The following is a 21440-nucleotide window of genomic DNA, read 5'->3' on the forward strand; positions in this document are numbered from 1 at the left end:
ATTTCCCCTATGACTTGTCTATTGATATCCTTTGTGATTTTCCTATGACACCGTTTGTCTTACTGGCCTGTAAAATGTTAACATATTCTAGATAATAATTCAGATATGTGCTGCAAATAATGTCTGCCAGCCTGCTATCTGACTTTTAATTTGGATGGTCTATAGTATCCTCTATCCTACAAAAATTTTAAATTTTGATATAGTCAAATTAATATGAGTTTTTCCCTTACAGTGTATGTTAAATAGTCCTTGAAATAAAAAGGAAGTCATAAATTAAGAAATATTTAGAAATGCATTACAATAAAAACACAACATGTCAAACTGTGTGACACACCTAAAATAGTACTTAGAGGTTAGGAAATGGAAAAGTTTAAAAATAAACAAGCAAAGCACATTAAATTCTTAAAGGTGGAAAAATTAACAGAACAAACACAATGAAACAAGAAGGAAGGAAATAATGAAGAGCAGGACAATTAATTTTAAAAAAATAGAGAAGATTCACAAAACCGAAAGATAATTTTGAAAAGATTAAAAAACAGATGGACCTCAGCAAGCGTTATCAAGAAAAGAAGGTGCAAATGTAACACAGAACAAAAGGAGAGAAATAACTATACATACAACAGATACAGAAATAATAAATCAGTATTATGAACAATTATATGCTAATAAAGTTGAAATCTGGATGAATTGTATAAAGAAAAAAAAGTGAATAGAATAGTAAGTAGTAAAGAAATTAAAATGTAGTCCAAAACCTTCCCTCTGCAAAATAAAATCCAGATTTTAAAATTAATTCTTACAGCAACTGTTGCAGAAAATAGAAGAGAATAATAAATGAAAGCAACCTGGGTTATTTACGAGCCTAGTGTAATCTTCATTCCAAAACCAGAAACAGATAACATAAGAAAATTATAGTTCTATATTACTTATGAAAGGTCCTTAACTTAAAGCAAACCAAAGCAAACCAAAGCAAAATGAGCAATATGTACTCTCAAACACAAGGAGAGTTCAATGTCTGAGAATCTGTCAATTAACTGACCACATTAATAAAGGAGAAAAATCATGACTTATCAAAGAATGCCGAAAAAGCATCTAATACTCCATACTTATACGTATAACTAACACAAAAACCAAGATAAAGGAATAGATGGGAATTCCTTAACTTGGCACATAGTATATACTAAACCCTACGACAAACAGATATACTCCCTTCAAGATGGGGAACAAAACAGGGATGCCAATTAGTATCACATGATATTCCTGTCCAACACCGTAAGAAATGTAAAGGAAATATGATGACCGGAAAGAAGAAAGAAGGAGGGCTGAGTTGTCCCAGCTGAGATCTTCCGAGACCAAGAAGCTCCCAGCTGATCCACAGATGACCAAAGACTTGAGTAAGATCGCCCATCTCAGTAAAACCATATAGCGAACCCATAGGCTGAGGAGAAACAATAACCGGTTCAGGTTTCAAGCCAATAAATTTTAGGGTGGTTTGTTACACAGCAGTAGTTGATACAAGAAAGGAGAGATGAGTATCCATTACTGGGCAAGTAGAAGTGTAAAATGTGGTGTATGTCTATCATGGAATATTGTGCAGCCATTAGAAACAACAGATTAGATATATACAAAGCAACATGTATGGATATTAAGAACTGTACTTACTAAAAATAAGTTCGAAACCAAGTGAGATACATAATACTATGTCTATAAGAGTAAATTTTAAATATATACAACAGAATATACACAACGAATAAAAAAATACCCATTAATCAAACTTGATTTTATGATTATGAGGAAGATAGGATTGTTGTATAAATAAAAAGAATAAAGAGGAATAAATCAATTGAAAAACTAAAACATGAGGGTGTGAAATAGGGATCCAATTCTACTTTTCTCTATATAAAAAGCCAACTATCCTAATACAATTTATTGAACAGTCCATCCTTTCCCACTGATTTATAAATCCATGTCTATTATACACTAGGTATAAATATATGAAGTCTGACAATTAAGTTCGCAAACTTGTTGCAGCGATGTTGCTAACCTTTTTTGGTATCAGAGGGATTACTCATTATGAACTTGTACAAACTGGACAAACAGTTAACCAAGTTTACTATCTGGAAGTGCTGAAAAGGCTACATGAAAAAGTTAGACGAAGATGACCTGAACTTTTGGCTAACAATTTATGGTTCTTGCATCACGACAATGCACCAGCTCACACAGCACTGTCTGTGAGGGAGTTTTTAGCCAGTAAACAAATAACTGTATTGGAACACCCTCCCTACTCACCTGACCTGGCCCCCAATGACTTCTTTCTTTACCTGAAGATAAAGCAGATATTGAAAGGAAGACATTTTGATGACATTCAGAACATCAAGGGTAATAAGATGACAGCTCTGATGGCAATTCCAGAAAGAGAGTTCCAAAATTGCTTTAAAGGGTGGACTAGGCGCTGGCATCCTTAGGTCCATAGCTTCCTAAGGAGAGTACTTCGAAGGTGACCATAGTGATATTCAGCTGTGAGGTATGTAGCACTTCTTCTAGGGTGAGTTCGTGAACTTAATTTTCGTATGTGTTACTGTTTCTGGGCTTTCTATTCTATCCTACTAAACCATCTCTATATGGGCCAATAACACATTTTAAAATTGTCTGTAGCTTTAGAATCATTCTTTATGGATCGGAGGGCAAGTACTCCACACTTTGTTCTTTTGCAATATTATCTAGACTATTTTTGGACCTTTATCTAACAGTTTGTCAAAACTGTTACACCAAAAACAAGTCCTCTTAGGATTTTGACAAGAATTGTACTGAATTTATAGAATTAAAGGCTTTCCCATGTCCAGTTTTCCATTTGTGTTTGTGGGTTAAAGATTAAAAGAACCAAATGGTTTTGGTCTGTTCAGGTTTTCTTTTTCTTAAATAAGCTATATGTCTATTTATATCCCTCAATAAAGTTAAATTCTTATTTTCATAATAGTCTTGCATATTATTGTTAGACCTATTCCTAAATACCTAATTAAGTTTTTTACTATTATAAATGGGATATTTTTTGTTTCGTTTCCTGATTATTGCTCTTGTATACAGCAAACCTGATGAACCTTTGGGTTTTAAAATCTATATACGCTCTTAAATTCTGTTAATTAAACCATCTGCAAACTATTTTCTTCTGATCTTTATGCCTTTTATTTCTTTTTTTTCCCTTGGTCTTATTTGCATTTGCTAGGAACACCAATAATAATGCTAATCACTAAAGATGAAAGCTGGCATTGTTTCCTCATTAATTATATTTGCTACAGATTTTTAATATATACCCCTTATCAAGTCCCAATCCAGATTAAGTATTTATCCCCAGAAGATGGTGAATTTTAACAAATGCTCTTTGGATCTACTGAGATGATTATATTGGTTTTCTCCTTTAATCTATTCATGTGGTGAATTATATTAATAGATTTTCTAATATTTAGTCTTCCTTGCCTTCCTAGTATGGATTTAGTCGTTATGTTTTTGTAAATCGGTGCTTGATTTGATTTGATGTGTTGTGTGTTTTTTTTAACTTTTATGTATGTAAATGTGTTCTTCCAGGACCCATCAGCTCCAAGTCAAGTAGTTGTTTCAATCTAGATGTGGAGGGCGCAGCTCAGCGGCCCATGTGGGGATCGAACCGGCAACTTTGTTGTTAAGAGCACCGGGCTCTAACCAACTGAGCTAACCGGCCACCCCTGATTTGATATTCTTTATTTAGAATATTTGTAGCCATGATCATACATAAATTCAGCAGGAAATTTTCTTTTTTCATACTGCATCAGTTTTAAGGCCAAGGTTATACTAGCATCATAAAATGAGTTGGAAAGCTCTTTTAATATTTTCTATTAGTTTAGTGCAAAAGTAACTGCGGTTTAAAAAGTTAAAAATAACTGCAAAAACCACAATTACTTTTGCACCAACCTAATATGATAGCTTGTATATGACAGGGATTATGCAGCCCTTGAAATTTTAGTACCAGATCTAGGTCTAGATTTTATTTGAATGAGGGGAGGCATATGTGAAGTTAAAGAATTTAAATGGTTATTGATCCGTTTAGGTTTTCTATTTCTTCTTGAGTTAGTTGTAATGTTTATTTATTTACTATTTATTTATTTGTCAAGTCCATAGTTTTTCAAATTCCTTGGAAATATGTTGGTCACAGTATTCTCTTATGGTTTTTAAACTCCATTCTGTTGGTCATGTTTTTGTTTTTCATAGCACTCATTTTTCCTTGATCTGTCTTTACAGAGGGTTATACATTTTTGTTAATTTTATGCTTTTATTAATCATGTATTGTTTTATTTTCTATTTCATTAATATTGACTTATTATCTTTATTATTTCCTTTCTTCTACTTACTCTGGATTTATTCTGTTGGTCCTTTATTAACACCTGGCATTGAACTTATGCTCATTGTATCAATCTTTCTTATTTTTCAAAAAACACATTTAGAGCTATTATATTTCCAGTGAGTTGTGCTCACATCATATCTCAAATCTTTATATGCAATGCTTTCATTGTTTTTAGCTGCAAATATTTTATAACTTGCATTTTTTCCTTCAGCCATTAGTGAGTTCTTACTTACCAATATTATAAAGTATTTTTATTATTTTTTCATTGTTAATTTCTACTTTTACTGCATTATGATGAAATAATGTATTTTGAATGATACTGATGTTTTTGACATTATTGCGATTCCCCTATGGGCTAGAACACACAGTTAAAATCTGACCTACAGATAACTGAGAAAGAATGTGCAGGGTTGTCTTTTACTAGGTTAGATACAATGTTCTATTTATCTCCAGTTTATGAAAGTTGTCAGTCCTGTGGTTCAATTCTTTGATGCCATTTTTAATTTTGTGTGTGCTTGATTTTTCAATTTTGACAGAGATGTGTTAAAGTCCCAATATTTTGTAAATATGTCCACTTTTGCCTGCAATTCTGAAAGTTTTTGCTTTAAATGGTATTTCAAGGCTGTGTTGTTAGATGCATATAAGTTTAGGATGATTATATTTTCTGAATTGTCCTTTAAGCAGTTTGAAGAGTCTATGTTCAAACTGAAGATTTTCACTCTAAATTCGATTTTATTACACCAGCTTCCTTTGGTTAGTATTTTTCTGATGAATATATTTTCCATTTATTTGTTTGTTTTGTTCATCTATTAAAAATAGCCCAGACTTGTGTTAAGATCACAGTAGGTGATTTTAATATAATTTCTGATGTTTTGGACTTATTTCAACTATCTTGGTTTATGATTTGTATTTCCATAGTTTTTTTGGAAAAAAAGAAAACTTTTGTTGCCTTTGTTAAATTAATCAAATTTAGTTTATTCCCTATCCTACCCTACAACTTAGTATTTTGGAAGCTATACCTCCTATTTCTATTATTTTAGTGTGTTCTAGTGGGTTAAAATAAATGTCCTTCTTTTCACTTCTCATCTCCAGATCATGTTTCACACAGTTCCTATTATATTCGAGGGCAACCACAATTTGGTTCCACTCTATCTTTCCTGCCTCTCTCTCTTCAATAAGCCTAATCTCTAGTTAAACGACATTATTTGTCAGTCTCCAAATAAAATACAGAATTTCTGGCCTAATGTTCTGGTTCATGATGTCTTCTTATTCACTCACTCATTCAACAAATACTTTATTGAAAACCTACTTGGTGTTTGGCTCTGAACAATACCAGTGAACACAATGGATATGGTCTTTGGCTTTATGAAGCATGTGTGGAAACATTAAACAAATAAACACAAATGTAAACATGACAGAATAAAAGTTCATGAATACATGAATTCAGGTAAGTTAACTGGTAACTGACACCCATCTTCCACTCTATCCTCAAACAGCAGTCACTGTGGTACACAAATACCACCAGGTGGCACCAAACCACAGCCCAGACCTTACACTGATTTGGATACCTGAGTGTGAACTCTGGAACCCATTCCACACACACACACACACACACACACACACACACACACTTCTTTCACATAGACTTGGGTCGTTTATTAAACTCACAATAATGCCATATTTTATGAGAGTTGAACTTTTTTGGAATTACTACCTTATCATAGGGGTTTAGTGTATCATAAGTTATAGGTGCTAACCAAAAACAAAAAAAAAAGGAAAAGAAAAAGAATGGGGGCAATGACAGAAATAACACAACAGTCCTAACTGAGATTAAAGAGTATCAGCTAAAGCTTGCACCTCTCTCTCTCGGATTAATGGAAAAGGTGGAAAGGTAACAGTGTGAGTATGTTGGGGGAGGATGGTGGCGCAGATCTGATATAATTCATCAGAGTATAATACTTAAGAGCTTGGGCTCTGGAGCCCCACTTACTGTCTGAGTTTAAATCCTTTGCTTCACCACTTAAATAGCCTTGGAAAAATGATTCAGCCTAGGGTTGTTGAGTATTAACTATGTTAATATGTGAAGCTCAAAGAGCTATTCCTGACAATACAGTAAAGAAATTTTAAATGTTAGGATTTTGGTTTTTGTTGCTGTTATTGTTGTTTCTAGATGGATGGGAAGAGCCAAATTATTTAGTGTCTTAAAGGCCATGTTAAAAATCCTGAATATTATCCTAAGTGCAATTAGAACCCACTGAAAGGTTTTAGGGAAGGGAAGTATCATGATTCAATTTACAAATATGTATTTTCAGTCACTTTAGCTACCATGTGAAGAATGGACTGCTTGGTATAGCATGGAGAAGGGGCAAGAGTTAAAACAAGAAGACCCAAGAAAACCAATCAGAAGGCCAAAAGCCAGCACAGTAGCTCATACAACAAATAACTACAGATTAGACTAGGCTAGTAGCCATGAAAATGGAAAGAAATTGGTAGATTCAAGATATATTTTGGAGGCAAAACTGACATGATTTGGTAATGTACTCGGAGGTAAGAGAGAAGGTGTAAATGATGACTTCTCAACCAGAAAAACCTTTGCTATTGACCAAGATTCTTTGCCTGCCAAATTTTAGTCAGGCTCCTGAACCTTCTCCTAAACCCAACTGTATACTTTCTTATAAAATCGTTTTATCAAGCACCTGGCTAAGTCAGTTTACCTGGTCATCAGAATCCTCTATATCTGATCACTCTCCATATCGAATTGGGTCCCTCATCTTCCACCATCTCCCAGGTGATGTCTGATTGCTCTGGCCTGTCTTCAACAAGAATCCTGTTAGGTCAGTTTAGCTAGAACCCTCCTTACTCCTGATGTTTCCTCTTAGTAATTTTCCATCCACAGACCCCCCCACCCTGTTCCTTGACTATAAATCCCCACTTGCCTGTGCTGTATTCAAAGTTGAACTCTCCCTCACTGCAAAATTCCATCACAGTGATCTCTTTACCTATCACAATAGTCCCCCCTTGAATAAAGTCTTGCTTACCATGCTTTAGCAGTGTCACTGAATTTTTTTTCTTTAACACTTTCCAAATGAAATTTTATTTATCCTCCCAGACTCAGATAAAATATGAATATTCCATCACAATAGCTAATAGCTTTCTCCTCCTCACTCTCAACACTGATTTTGTTATATCTTAAGTTAGTAAGAGTTTTGTTTTCTTGGTTTTTTGTTTGTTTGTTTGAATGTATTTCCCCCAACAGAGAGCCAGCTCCTTTACTGTAATGGCCGTATCTAATTTCCTGTTCTAACCCACACAAGAAAAGTGCTGTGCACAAGAGAGGCAGTCTCAGATGACTCCACAAATGGTCTCAGAGCCAGGGCAACTCCTCATGCTTTCCCTCCTTTAGTGAACACAGGGATTCAGCCTGCTCTCTTCTCCTTTCAGCTATTCTATCTTGCGGAATTCTGTTTCCCCTAAGACTAACTGCAGAATTAACTATTAACAGTCTCCCATTAGCCTCCCCATTTCTCATAACTTCCAAAAACAAGTATGTGGGGATTTTGCTACTGATTACTATTGAAAAACAGAAAGCTACAAAATTAAACAGGGTTATATCGTTTTACAGCGGTGGTGTCTAATCTATAGTTCCTGACTCCCTTTGTGAGAATGCACTGGCTTCTGCCCTTCACTTTTATTCTCAAGGGTGCAGTTCATCAAAAGTTCTTCACGTTTTTGTGGAGGCCTGTCTTCTCAAAACATAGGCTGCAGATAAAGCCTAGATATAACAATTGGTGTCTTCCCGTCTCCAGTAGATAACTGGCACTTCTGAGGGCCTTCTAAATCAGTGTGTGATGACAGCAATAGAATTACAAACAAATGTGATTATGCCAACCTTGTTGTTTCCAAACCAAATGGCTAAAGCTTAATGTTGTAAACCTAAATATATGCTGACTGTAGACCAATGTCTCTAGAGAAGAAAAAAAGGATGTTCAAGTTTATTCTAGAAAGTAAATGTCTCAAAAATAAATCAGTACCTTTTGACTTCTTTGTCCTCTAGAACCAAATCCTTGGTTTCCTCTTCAAAACAAATTTTTCATTCCAAGTTATTATTCTAAACTTTTATTTTCTGAAAGTTGCAAAAAAAAAAAAAAAAAAGGTGCTACAGAAAACAGAGTTCAGATTTTCCTAAAAGTCTTGTCAAACACCATAAACAACAACATAAACACCATAAACAAAACAAGAAGTATACTCAGCCCTCCATATCCATGGGCTCTGTATCTGAGGATTCAACCAACCTAAGGTCAAAAAACATTCCCTCCCCCCCCAAAAAATTGTAGGCCTAACTATATTATGTGTATGTACACTGGGGGTGCCAAACAAAATGTACACAAGTGGACACTTTGGTCAATGCTGCTCAAGCAGTAGTTCGCCATCATCAGAAGTGTCTGGACGCTGAAGGTAACCACTTTGAGCACCTCTTGTAACTGCAGAAGTCAAACGTGACTTGTATTCATCTTTCATGATCGGTATATATTATTACAATTTTAATAGTTTTTCCTTTCTTAAAATGTGTATACATTTTTTGGCCCCCTCTGTGTATCATGTTGTTGCTGATGTGTACTATGCGGTTAATCCCACAACGGCTGTGTGTGTAATGAACATGTATAGACATTTTTTTCTTGTCATTATTCCCTAAATATAGTACAACTATTTACATAGCATTTACATTGTATTAGATGCTATAAGCAATCTAAAGATGATTTAAAGTATACGGGAGGCTACGCATAAGTTATATGCAAATACGCCATTTTACATATGGGATTTGAGCATCCTGGGATTTTGGTATCCACGGGGATCCTGGAACCAATTCCTCTGGGTTACTGAGCGACAGCCGTACCCTTTTGCTAACTAGATTAAAGACATTACTCTTTTCTTTTTGATGTAACACTTTCTAGAGTAATCTTTTGTAAGTTCATCTAGTACTGTGTTTCCCCGAAAATAAGACCTAACTGGAAAATAGGCCCTAGCATGATTTTTAGTGTGACATCCCCTGAACATGAGCTCTAATGCGTCTTTTGGGGCACAGCTTAATATAAGACCGGCTTGAGTTCTTCACACTGTCCTCTGATTTTTTGTGAATGGGAAAAAGAAGTCACTCATGTTTTTGATGTTACTGTTTTCACACATTAAAAAAATAAAACTGGTGATATTTAGGAATGCTTAACTCTATTTAGCTTGCTCCTTTGCCACAAAACCCAGAGGCCTTAACTATCAACTATGCCCTATGATGAAATTTAAATATGACCCACCACAGTAGCACTAACGCAATCTGGAACCGTTAGATTATTAGCTACTATACTTGGCAATTCTTTGTCTTTTCTCACCTTTCTCCAGCCCTACCTACTCCATACTATTATTTCCTTGAATGCTTGTTGTTTTCAACTTAGTTGGTAAGCTTCTTTGAGGCCAGGCACTGCATCTTATTCAACTTTGAATCACTTACTCCCTAGGAGCTATGACAGTACTTTGTATATAATAGGTACTTTGTACATTATAAATATTAAGTTTATCAGTATCTCACCTGTACTTAACTGTCATATGGAAGGAGGGAGAATTTATCTGCTGCTACAAATGCTTAAAAAGAAATGACCCGTGAGTTTATTATTTTAGCATAATTGTACATATTAACTCTGAGAACAATTTCAGGAGTTGTTCATTTATGTAATCTGATTTGGGACAAAGCTATTTTACAGTATGGAGAACTTATATGCTTTCTCCACTAGATTCTAAGCACCATGAATGCAGAGGCATTGCCTTTCTTTTCTACCACTCTAGCTCCATCCTTTAAATAGTGCCTGGCATATAGTAGATGCTCAATGAATGTTTCCTGATGAATTAATAGGGGTAATGCATTACATCATCTCATGTAAACCTGAAAGAATTTTAGTATCTTTTCACCCCCAATAACAATCATCGGTTATAGGTATTACATAACATAGTAAGAAACCACAGTACTAACTGAGTTTTCACAATGGCAGAAGCTCTTTTTGTGCTATCATTCCCAAGAGTCTAAGTAATGGTTCTCAAAGTATATGATCCCTGGGCCAACAGCCTCAGCCTCAGCTGGGGACTTGTTAAAAATACCAATTTTTGAGTTCCACCCCAGACGCACTGAATCAGAAACTCTGGAGTTGGGGCCCAGAGATTTGTATTTCAACAAGTTCTCCACATAATTCTGATCTAGGCTCAAGTTTGAGGACCACTGGCCACAGAAATTTTTGTCATGGAAATAGAAGGGATCTCAAACCAACAAAGAGGTCATAAAATATTAAATAAGCCTTTAAAGAAATATACTAAAGGCTCAACATAGAATGTTTCAGAATGAGTTAAATTAAGTCAATTAATTAAGGGACAAGAAAAACTACCACTCCCTATTTGGGAGCCTTTTTTTCCCCGTAGCAGGTGTCCTAAAACTGTATTCAATAAGTGACACATTTAAAATGGCTTTCCGATCCCTACTATGAGTTTGTATTTGAGGAAAAGGAATAGAAGTGAGGCAGAAGATGGAAGAGGAGAAAGGATGAGGAAAAAGATGGATGACAGCTAAGATAATAGGATGAGACTTGGGAGAATTGTTTTTCAGGTTCTAACTGAAATTTAGCACTTTAATTTTAAATAAAAGTCCAAACCACAGTAGGTTTGGCAGTATCAGTGGCTTTTGACCAAAAGAAATAAAATATTTTCATATATTATAGTTTACAGATATCTCAAAATATCATTTATAGTCATCACTACTTTGAAATTACAGCAGTCTATTAGATCTCATTATTTAATAATTAAAGAAGCATATGCCTCAATATATCACAACCAAAAATAGTCCGAGAGCTGAATTTCAATACATCTGGTTCCTTGGTAATCCCAGGTATTTTATATATTTTAAACCAGTGATCTGGGAGGAGGTCCACAGGTTTCATCATATGGTCAAACGGGTCCGTGACACCAAAAGATTTTTTAAAACATACAAAAGTTAACAGTGAACAGTTAACCTGGGTTAAAAGTGTTCATGGGGTAGGGGGGTAGGTAGAAAAGGGAAAAGGGTAAGGACGAATATATTGTGATGGAAGGAGATTTGACTTTGGCTGGTGAACACCCAATGTAACATGTAGATGATGTATTAAGGAATTGTAGACTTGAAACCTATATAACTATTTCTAATCAGTGTCATTCCCAATAAACTTAGTAAAAATGTTTTTGAAAGTGTTCATGACCGCCTCTAAGTGATGAATCTGAGAAAACTTACAGACCCTTTTCCCAGTTTACAAAAGGGCATGGAGGATGCATAAATGACAGTGAATGATCCCTCCTCCTCCTGAAACAGCACAGACCAAAGCACCCAACTTTTAATTCCAAAAAGAAAGGCTAGCTGTGCACCTCCCTCTTCTCTATACCTTTTCGCTTAATATGGGCAGTGAGCATACCTACAGCCCCAATCTGTAGAGGGCGACAATTTAGTGGAAGGTGAATACGAACAGTTAACTAGCTACTCAGGAGCTTTAAATGAGGATCTAAGCAGTTCGGACTTTATTCTAGGTGATACTTTGTCTTATTTTACCTTCCATTTACAGCTGCTATTTTGGAAACAACTAAATTTGTATAAAAAACATACTTTGTTTGAAACTCTTCAAAGGCTTCCCACTACCTTTTAGATAAGGCCCAGCAAACAGATACAAAGCTTTACAAAGTCCTCAGCAGTAAGTTTTCTTTACCCAGTTAGCCTCACTTTGATCTCCTTCCCTTCTCATAATCCATATTCTAGCCACACTTAATTCTTTTCTGCAGCTCAAATAGGCCATGTTCCTTCTCCTTCCTCCAGACTTTTAACCATATTATTCTCAGCTTGACCCATTACTTCAAACCATTCAAATCTGTTTAAATATCACATCCTCAGGGAGGCATTCCCCTGCCGTATACTCTTTTAAACCTTTCGTTCATCTTATCATAACACTCAATCACATTTTGTTATAATAGCATATTTAATTGTTCATCTTCTCCCCAAAGCTGAAAGCCTGGCGAAGGTAAAGTCAGGGTCTTGTTTACTACAAGGCGTAGAGCTCTGAGCCTGACATGCTGCAGGTCCTCAGGAAGAGCTGGTGGGGGATGAATGAATGTATGAATCTGCCTAGAGATGTGTTTTTAAAAGCACTGCTATGTGTACATCTAACAACCTTGAACCATCCCTACGTGGCAACATCTGTAACCTGTGTGCTACTCAAAAGTCTATGTAGTTCGTATTTAGCCCTCTCCTCAGCCTATATTAATAAAATTGTACTACTTAAACATAGTTATATATTTACTAGTTACCTACTGTTTTAAAAAAAAATCTGAGTGCAAAGGAATGAATGCTGTTAGTTTCCAAAACAAACATCCTTTAGTGATCAATTTTCTAAATATACTTATCTTTCCTTTTATATACAATAGGTGTTTCTTTAAAAGTATACACATATTCTTTTTGATTTCTACTTTACTAATTTACTAATTTAAAGGGTATGCCTTTGCTTTTGGCCACTATTTTCTTCTTCATATAGTTAATAATCATAGAACATATATTCAAGTGCACAAAAACTCAGTGGTCATTTTAAAGAGCCTTTGAAGGATCCTGTTTTAAAATTATAGTTTAGAAAGCAGAAGCTTCATTTTATTTATTCATTTTTTTGGATCACAAAATCCAATTAAAAAGTAACATTCAATTATGATAAAACTATTTATTGATTTAAGTAAGTGTTATGTTAAAATACTTTTCAACTTTTATATTCTCCATAATTTAATGCTTTATGGTTATTTTGTGTACTTTTAAACAATACAGTTCAGTGATTTTTTTTTTTTACTTAAATACCGTCTCATAAAAGAGAGTAAAGAATTTAGAGATCCTGGAGCGTGGTGGATCCTGGAGCGTATACATGGTGCCAGAAAGAGACCAGACTGGGTGGTGAGACCACAAATATACAGATGATGTATTATAAAATTATACACCTGAAACTTGTATCAGGTTATTAACCAATGTTATCCCAATAAATTTAATTTAAAAAAAGAACTTAGAGATCTTCATCAGCACATACAGGACTTCCACAACTGCAACTCACCACCATTTTTCATAAACCTGATATTTTAGTGTCTAATTCCCAGTAAATGGGAATTTCAGGAAGATTCGTAATTGCATAATACCGTATTTCATTAATTCTAAGATGTACTTTTTTTTTCACATTTTGACATCTCAGAAATCAGGATGTATCTTACAATTGATGGTCTCCTAAAATTTATAATTGGCAGCATTTTTTTCTTTTAGTTGTCTAAAATAATGTTTCTTACAACTGATGGCACCTTAGGCTAAACGAAATACAGTTATTAAAATATTAAAACTTCTCTCTAATGATGCTTTCTAACTGATCTAAATCACAGAACAATTCTAATTCAAACAATTCTAGAATCAAAACTGAATGAACAGAAGATTCACACGTTTATGTTTTTAGAAAACTAGGTAACTAGGCTAAACTCAAGAAAATAGATAAATGGAAGAAAATACTTCTTTTAAAAAATTTAGGAGAAAGTCTACATTAGAAGCAGAAATACCAGAAATGAAAATTATAAAAGGCTTGAAGATGTTCAGTCAGTAGTAGCTTCCAAGGAGGTGAAGGCATGAAATAGCTCTAGAGCTTTATCTATAAAAAAAAACAAATATTAGGACCATGGGAGGGGATAACTCAGGTAGCAAAGTGTTTAGGAGGAAAAATACTACTGTATCATTTTTCCCTCCTTAAGGAGGAGTCATTGTCACCCTTTAAACAAAAATATGATATAGGTAGTTGAAATCATTGTAATTAAATGTAAACATTCTTAATAAATCAAAAACCAACCTACCAGCATTGTCTTCCTCCTGGCTCAATCTGTTTCCCCTTCAGGTAATCCTAGGATAGGGGCTCCTTTTCAGATCCCCAGTTTTTCATGTCGATCTTCTACCTCCCTGTGGCAACAATATTTTCTAATTAAAAGAGTCCTTTTGTGCCACAGGGAGGATTTCTGATGATATAACAAATACAAAAGTTATCACAGCTCATCATGAAGCCTTAGTCTTGAGATTCTTCAAGAAAGAAATCTGGATCCTTATCTTATTTTTCAAGAGAGAAATTCAGTTTTATTTTTTTAACTGCATTTAAAAAAAAACCCTAAACTTTCACTTATTTTTTTAAAAGCAGTTTTCCTGTTGAATTATGTAAAAATTCTTATCATTCATCTGTCTTTTCAACTACTCTCTAAACACAATGTTGTTGATCACAAAAGAAATTTTCTAAGTTTTCTTGGTAATTACTTTATTTACTAAGTTCAACATTTTATGTTTTAATACCTGGTTAAAAACAAAAGTCCTGATCCCAATGATCAGAAGAGAGAAGTAGGAAACTACTAGACCTCTTTCAGCCAGTATTTGTTAGTAAAGATTAGTAAGTCTACTTATATTACATAACACGATGTTAATTATGCTTAAAATGAACTTTTAAAAAAAACGCCAGCAGGAAATATAGAAAAGCAGTACTGTCTTCTTGCTGGGAAGATTATGAGTGATTTCCACTGTTTGTTTACTCTGCAATACTTCAAAATTTTTCCAATGAGCATGAACTGCTTTCATTGTAAGAAAATAAAATAAAATTTAGGTGTAAGCGAGAATGATTAAAACTTACTGAGATTTTAACATGATATTAATCTAAGTATGACAACATTATGGCTTTGGTATATTATACATGACCATATTTATGTTTTTTGGATGACTACTTTTTTATATTTTAAATAACCCTAAGGTATTCAATATTCATTATATAAACAAAAAAGAAAATATATTTAAGATCTTATATAGATGGTTCTTGATTATACTGCAATATTAAGTCAAAGTCAACTTGTTCCAGTCTGTATTTCCTAACAGCTATGTGTTCAACACTGTGTTATATACTATATTTGACAAACCTTAAAAACATGGGCGCTGCCCTAAAGGGATTTACACACTCACTTTGAAAACTGAAGGCATATACACACAAGAATAGTCTAAGAAAGGAAATGATAAGTGGCTCAATCCAGATGGTTTAACAGAAGATCAGGAGTGTTTATTGTAGGCCACAATTATTGTGGAAAGTTTCACGTAACTGGGCTTTGAAGAATGGCTAATATCCAAACATTCTTGACAGAAACTTATTTGAACAAAAGCTCAGAAACATAAACAGCACAGTCCATGCCAGGGGCAGTAAGAAAAATTACAAAAATACAATGTTTTAGTAGATTAGGAAGGAGCTCCTTGTGGATAATTCCATAGGTCACTGAATTTGGCAGAGGAGTGGCCTTTGAAATCTTACGAACAAAGAGCTTCAAGAGAATGATAAATGTAGCTGCCAAAACACAGTAGTTAGGAGGAAACGATGAGGAAAAAGTACAGCCTGAAGGTATAAAGCATTTGTTTTTTTAAGTGGAAGTGAAAGGATAGAAAAATATACCAGAGAAGAAAACAAATACTGTTTTAATGTATAAAAGACCTTCTCCATATATGAAGGCACAAGGAAAGCTGCTAATGAAGTTAAAAGAACACTTCCGGAGTACTTACTAAGTAATAAGCAGTATGTTTTACATATTTATTTTACGTATTCTTCACAACCTTGAATTCCTACTTTATGACACTGAAACACACTCTGAAAAGGTTAAACACTAACAAGTGATAAAGTGGAAATCTGAAACAAGGACTAAATTAATGTTCTAACCTTTCCTACTAAAGAGAGCTATTTAAAAGGCTAAAAAGGAAAAAAACAAAAACAAAAAAACAACCTCAGCGAGACAACCAAGATGGCGCAGTAGGTAAACGCTATGCTTACCTTCTCTCACAACCACCTAAAAATTACAAGTAAACTACAAAACAACCATTATTGAGAATCGCCTAAAATCAAGTTGAACTGAAGCCTTTCAACTAAGGACACGCAGAAGAAGCCACCTCCAGACTGGTAGGAAGGGCAGAGACATGAAATGGCTGGTCCCACACTCGCGTGTGACCATTAAAGACCGGGAGTGCTATTTCGGCTGTGGGGGTCCCCCCATGCCCTAAAAGAGTGAGAGATCCAGCCCCACCCCAGCCCAGGGTTCCAGTGGGAGAGAGAGAAGTCCCCTAATTTCTGGTTGTGAAAACCAGCAGAGACTGGGACTCACTGAGACTGAGGGCGGCTGCACGCCCAGGCGCTCCTCGTAAAGGGACTGTGCGTGGACTTACCCACCATCGGAATCACTCGCTGAGCTCCAGCTCTAGGGCAACAACTGGAGAGATGGCAGGGACATCCGGGGATAGAACTGAGTTATCTGGCTTGGACAGGGGCTGGACAGGCGGCGTGCTCCCTGACGGGGGGAGCTGCAGGAGGCCATTGCTTCTTTGTTGAACCTCCCCCTTCCCCGCTTGCAGACGCACATGGCCGCCATATCAGAGTCTCTGCTGTTTATTCACCACACCCAACTTGCGGGCATACCCAGGCTGCTTCCAGTGGCTTTTTCGTGTAGACCGCCTGCCTTGGCTCAAGCTACAGACTTTCCGAGGGTCTCTCACAGGCTCATGGAACCCAGACAAACGGCATTTGGCTTTAGCGTGTCCTGCACCTCTGGCTGAGCAGCCCTAAGCAAGGCCTTAGCAGCAGCTGGCCACGTTTCATGGCTTAGTCTCTCAAGGCGCTTCCAAGCACAGCACAGGCGGCAGCCATCAGCAGATTTCGTTGTGGCTCCTGCCCGGTGGCCCCTGGGGCACAGGCTGTGCCTTAAAAGGAGACCTACAGTGGATCCCCTCCAAGGTGGTCCCGGCACTGGCGCCCCCAGTGGCCAGCTTCAAAATGAGCCAGAGCATTACCCAGCAGCCTCCGCTTCCAAGTACGACACACCTAAGGGGCGGACCGGGCAGTCCTGCTGAGGCAGATCCTGCTCTGTAGGGTCAGCCCTGCACAACAACCCTTCCACTGTAGTCAAGGCCAGTCCTCACAACCAGGGAGCCCAAGGGTCAGTCCCTCCCACTGATGTGCAATTATCAACCACGGCTCAACTATAAGAGGAGGGCACACACAACCCACACAAGGGACACACCTAGAGCCCGTGGCTCAGGTGACCAGAAAGACTGCGCCACTGAACCTCACAGCACACCTACTACATAAGGCCACTCTGCTAAGACCAGAACACATAGGAGCCCTACCTAACACATAGAAACAAACACAGGGAGGCAGCCAAAATGGGGAGACAAAGGAACGTGTCCAAATAAAAGAACAGAACAAAGCTCCAGAAAAAGAAGAACTAAGCAAAATGGAGATAAGCAATCTATTAGGTGCAGAGTTCCAAACACTGGCTGAAAGAATGCTCACTGATGTCAGGGAGAACTTCAACAGGGACATAGGAAGCATAAAAATGGAGATAGAAACGATGAAAAAGAACCAGTCAGAAATAAAGGATACAATAATGGAAACGAAGAATATATTATAGGGAATCAACAGCAGATTAGATGAAGCAGAGGATCCAACCAGCTATGTACAAGACAAGGTAACAGAAAACACCCAATCAGAACAACAAAAAGAAAAAAGAATCCAAAAAACTGAGGTGAGTTTAAGGGGGACCTCTGGGACCAACAAATGAAGTGTGCCACCATTTGCATTACAGGGGTACTAGAAGGAGGAGAGAGAGAGAGGAAGGAATTGAAAACCTGTTTGAAGAAATAATGACACAAAACTTCCCTAATCTGGTGAAGGCAATGGACATGTAACCCCAGGAAACGCAGAGAGTCCCAAACAAGATGAACCCCAAGAAGCCAACACCAAGACACATCATAATTAAAATGCCAAAGGTTAAAGACAAAGAGAAAACCTTAAAAGCAGCAAGAGAAAAGCAGTTAGTTACCTACAAGGGAGCCCTCATGAGACTGGCAGCTCGTTTCTCAACAGAAACTTTTCAGGCAAGAAGGGAGTGGCAGGAAATATTCCAAGTGATGAAAAGCAACGACATACAACCAAGATTGCTCTATCCAGCAAAGTTATCATTTAGAATTGAAGGACAGGAACTTCCCAGACAAGAAAAGTTCATCACCACCAAACCAGTATTACAAGGAATCACAGAGGGACTTCTTGAAGATGGGAGGGGGGCTAAAGGTGGGTGAAAGGGGAAGGGATTAAGAAGTACAAATTGGGTGTCACACAGTAGTCATGGGGATGTAGGGTACAGAGTAGGAATATAGTCAATAATATTGGTACTAGATCTATCAGGGTAATAGATAGGAATGGGGATGGGGGCAGAGTGAAAAAGGTGAAGGCATCAAGGAATACAAATTGATAGTTAATACAGTATAATGAATATAATCAACAATGTTGTAAAGATCATGTAAGGTGCCAGATGGGCACTGGAATTATCAGGGGGATCATTTCATAGACTGTGTAGATGCCTGACCAATGTGCTGTACATCTGAAGCTGAAGTACAATAATACTGAATGTCAACTGTAACTAATATATAGGTATATATAGTCACAGGATGTGGAGTACAGCATAAGGAAGATAGTCGATGGTATTGTAACAGCTATTTAAGATGTCAGAGGGGTGGGGTTGTCAAGAGGTAGCTTGGGGGGTGGGTTATCACTTTATGAGGGGTTTAAATGTCTAACTATTACGATGTACACACGAAACTAATTTGAGGAAAAAAAACTAAATAAAAAACAAAAAAAAAGCTCAGGAATAGTCACCCAGAATTTTCTATCATATCTGACTACTCTTTGGCTTCTTCATGTTCCTCGAAATGTAAACATTCCCTAAAGTTAATCCCTTAATTCTGTGCCCTTTGTTCCTGATCACAGAGAGACAAATACAGAATTCAATCTCTTCCCCTTAGAGGAAATTTCTCAAATACCTTTCCCCTTGGAGATTTCCTTTACTTCCATGGCTTCAATGAGCATGATCCCGAAATCAGTCTCTCCTTGACCTTTCTTTATTAAGCTTCAGTTGTACCAGATACATATGTTCTGTTTACCCCTCCAGATCTATTGTCTTAGGTTTCAGGTTGGGTTTGGTCAATGGAGTGCCTTGCAAGGGATTAGAGGAAGGAAGGACAAATAAAATCAGAGTACTTATTCCCTGGCTCCCTCTCTATGGCATTGCCCTCAAGCGAGCTGTGTCCTTTAACCAAAGGTCCCAGGATTCTCCCAAGGTGACCCTCTCTCCAAGACTCTCTGGTAACCCTTCCCTCCCTTTAGCCCAAGAGTCAAAGGACAGAAACAGCTCTGTTACTTCGGCTCTCAAGCACCAGCCTATCTCTTACGGTTACCCTAAGTTTGCCTACATATTTGTAACTAGTCATTTATTAAAACGTTCCTTAAAATATTCTAATTTGAGTATGCCATCTCCTTTGTGATGGGACCCTGACTATACATTTGTGCATCTTTAAATACCTAAATACTTCCCCTTACATGGTCTGCTTCAATCTTAACATCAACACGCCTATTACCAAACTTATCTGCTTCCCAAAATTGCCTTCCTCAGTTCCCTAGATGATCCTATCGCCATCACTTAGTGTCAAAAACCTGAGTAATGTCTTACCTATGACTCTCCTCCAATCTGTCATGTCATTAGACCTTACCTAGCAGTATGGCTTAGAGGAGCTCCTCTGTTCCTCTGTTCCCATCACTTCTACCTTGTTTGACTATTTCTCAAGTCATCCCTTGATTCCTACAATAACAGCTAGTCTTCCTGCCTCATCTTTTACCCTACAATTCATTCTGTCTACTGAGATACTCAATATGTAGTACTCTCTACTCAAAACCTTCCAAGTCTTTCGGCACCTTATATGCCTAACTTCTGCCTCTTGGGTTCATATCACAATCTAGTCACAACTCTTAATGGAACCTCCTGTTAATGTCTTATTTACTCAATATCTTTTAAACATACCTTGAATTTCAATATTCCACCCATTTATTAATGACATTTCCCTTAGTCTAAAGTGCCTTCCACCTGCCTCCTATCTGCCCATCTGTCCGACTGTACTTTCTCTAAAACATTCCTTAATACTGTAAATTGAACTGTCCTCTTCTGAAAATTTCTTTGAATCTGTAAATTGCACTCAATTGATTCTATACTGCTTTATATTTTGATTATAGTGTGTGTGTGTGTTCTAATTTAACCAAATTATTAACTCCCTGTGGGAAAGAAACATGTTGCAAACAGTGCCCTTGCACATAACAAATGTAAAGTATTTATTGATATATTCTCATAAAGTTAAATGGAAGGTTAAGAGGCTAAATATAGTAAGTTAAGGTGTAAGATGAAGAAACAGATGCTAAAAGCTCGATCTTCTCAGACATGTCTTAAAAGATTTCTATTAAGACTTATTTACTATTAATCACATTGGCATAAACTTGTTACTTTTTAAATGGCAATCTGTTATAACCTTTTGAAATTTACTATAAATATATATACATATATATATATAAATTTCTTTTCAGTAAACATAAAAACTACTTTTCAAATCTTAGTAGGGAATGCAGGAGACTCTCTCTACGCACAGCTTACCCTCCAGAGCAGCCCCCAGAGCTGGCGGAGTCCGCAGCGCCCCGCGGTCACCACCGCCCTTCGCCCACACTGCATCGCTACTCCTCAAAGGCTTCTCATGATTATTAATCCTCAGTTATCACCAGAAACCAGTTTATAGGCTTAGATGAATATGCTTACTTTTAAAGTTTCAAAGTATATTTTGTTTTTCCTATAAAATTTAAGAGAGGATTACTACTGCATATAAGGTCTGTGAGGGAAATACAGACTTTTAGAATATAAAAAGGTGGAGCAAAATAGCCTATAATTATACCTAACAAAATGAGAAATCACTTTGTTCACAAGATAATGAAGATGGCTAAGTATAGAGCATTAGAAGATTTCAGTACTCCTGCCTGGTTGACACGAACATTGTTTCTGGTATGGATATATACGTATGGGGATACAGAGAAAAAAAAAAAAATTCAATGCAAACATGCCGACAACTGAAATACAG

The 21440-nt window shown here is 36.6% G+C and overlaps 1 protein-coding gene across 8 annotated transcripts in view; it reads right to left on the reverse strand.

The window, feature by feature from the left end:
• Positions 1–21440, reverse strand: part of ELF2 (E74 like ETS transcription factor 2) — a 92871-nt gene that overhangs the window by 27073 nt on the left and 44358 nt on the right. Inside the window, exon 1 of one of the 8 annotated variants that reach the window (XM_081077532.1) lies at positions 14285–14387. The exons of 6 other annotated variants lie outside the window; for them this stretch is intronic. The gene's annotated coding sequence lies outside the window, so the exon portion shown is untranslated. Of the gene's footprint in view, positions 1–14284; positions 14388–21440 lie in introns of those variants that run through there. One more of the 8 variants, XM_081077524.1, reaches the window with a different exon arrangement.

Source organism: Rhinolophus hipposideros, assembly GCF_964194185.1.
Source record: "Rhinolophus hipposideros genome assembly, chromosome: 16".
NCBI lineage: Eukaryota > Metazoa > Chordata > Mammalia > Chiroptera > Rhinolophidae > Rhinolophus > Rhinolophus hipposideros.